This window comes from Chenopodium album, chromosome 8 (genome assembly GCF_948465745.1).
Source record: "Chenopodium album chromosome 8, dcCheAlbu1.1, whole genome shotgun sequence".
In the NCBI taxonomy this organism is placed as follows: domain Eukaryota; kingdom Viridiplantae; phylum Streptophyta; class Magnoliopsida; order Caryophyllales; family Amaranthaceae; genus Chenopodium; species Chenopodium album.
This window is the reverse complement of record NC_137841.1, coordinates 38,526,007-38,527,544: the sequence shown is the minus strand read 5'-3', so window position 1 is coordinate 38,527,544 and position 1,538 is coordinate 38,526,007. Positions and strand designations below refer to the sequence as shown.

Sequence of the window (1,538 nt, the reverse complement as noted above, 5' to 3'; positions counted from 1 at the left end):
TTGGCTTGCTCCAATGCATAAACGCCCTTGCTAGAAGTAGCATCCCTTTCTCCTTCGTACCAATCATCATAGTGCTTTGCGGCTTCCTCTATAATACACTCCACTTCATGCTCTCCTTTGTTCATAATTGGACCACCGGCCGCGGCGTCTAGGCTTGTTCTTCCTTGAGGTGTGAGACCTCCATAGAAAGTGTGAATGATTTGATACTTGGGTATCCCATGGTATGGGCATTGACGTTGAAGCTCTTTGTATCGTTCCCATGCCGCACTTAGAGACTCACCACTCTTTTGGCGAAAACCTTGAATCAAAGACCGAGCCTCGGCGGTCTTCCTATGGTTATAAAACCTCCTCAAGAAAGCCGTAGTCACTTGGTCCCATGTCGTGAGAGAATTAGGGGGCACCTCCTTCTCTAGCCATTCTAGACCTCTCCCAATTAGCGAAAATGGAAACATTTTGAGGCGAATATATTCTTGAGTCACGCCATTGGCCTTTATTGTGTCACAATATTTCTCAAACTCTTTTAGGTGCTCATGAGGACTCTCAAACTTTCCACCCGAGAATTGTTTCCTCTCAATCAAGGCAATCAAATTAGGCTTGATCTCGAAATTGTTGGCTTGAGTAGTAGGAGTTAGGATCCCACTTTGCGCTCTAAAAGCTTCGGGGGCCCCAAGACGACTCAAAGGCGTATTCTCTCCCATTTTAGAACCTTCTTTACTTTCAAACTTATAGGTTGAGAAAGGGTTGATTTCTGAATTCGAAGATGATTTAGGGCTATCTAATTCTTCACTTGAGGGTGAAGAGGGTGGAGTATCTTCTAATTCTCTTACTCCTCTCGTTGGAGTGCGGGAATTTCTACTCCTTGCTCTTGCTTCTCTTCAAAGTAGGGACAAAGACCTCTCTAGCTCTGGATCGATGGGAATTAAAGATCTTGAGCGGGTTCGTCCTCTGTTCATACAACAAAGCTAAGAAGAACGTAAGCACTGACAAGTAACAAAAGTAGCAAACACTAACAAATAAAGGTGAGATAGTCTTAAACAAGCAATGAAATAGCAATGGAAACCGTCTCCCCGGCAACGGCGCCAATTTGACAAAGCAATAATCGTGTCGTTGAGCGACTACACCTAAGTCAAATTAATTTATAACGCTCTACCAACCTAATACGTGTATAGGGTAAATAGAGGGGTCGAACCACAGGGAGACATGCATAGACACCGCATTCACTACTTAAGACTTTAAGCTATCTCGGGACAAGAAGTATGAATAACTAAGAGATTAAACTAAGGATTAAGAATGATTAAAGATCAATATAACTAAACACCAAGGGAAGTGGGTAGATGTAGATGTCACTTGATCATGCAATAACACAGAAGCAAAGCAATGGTAAACTAAGCATGCAAGAATATCGAAATAAAGCTCGATCTAACCGTCTTCCGGGGTTAATCGATTTCTCCTAACATAGCCTATATGTTTCCACATTAGAACCATATATTAGAAGGTGCAAACAAAGAATTATCGATAGTAATGAATCTCAACTAAGT

The 1,538-nt window shown here is 42.1% G+C and overlaps 1 non-coding gene across 1 annotated transcript; it reads left to right on the top strand.

The window, feature by feature from the left end:
• Positions 1–213: 213 nt before the first annotated feature.
• Positions 214–319, top strand: LOC145557175 (small nucleolar RNA R71). The gene has a single exon (XR_014092226.1). It is a non-coding gene; the product is annotated as a small nucleolar RNA R71 (small nucleolar RNA).
• The last annotated feature ends 1,219 nt before the right edge of the window (positions 320–1,538 follow it).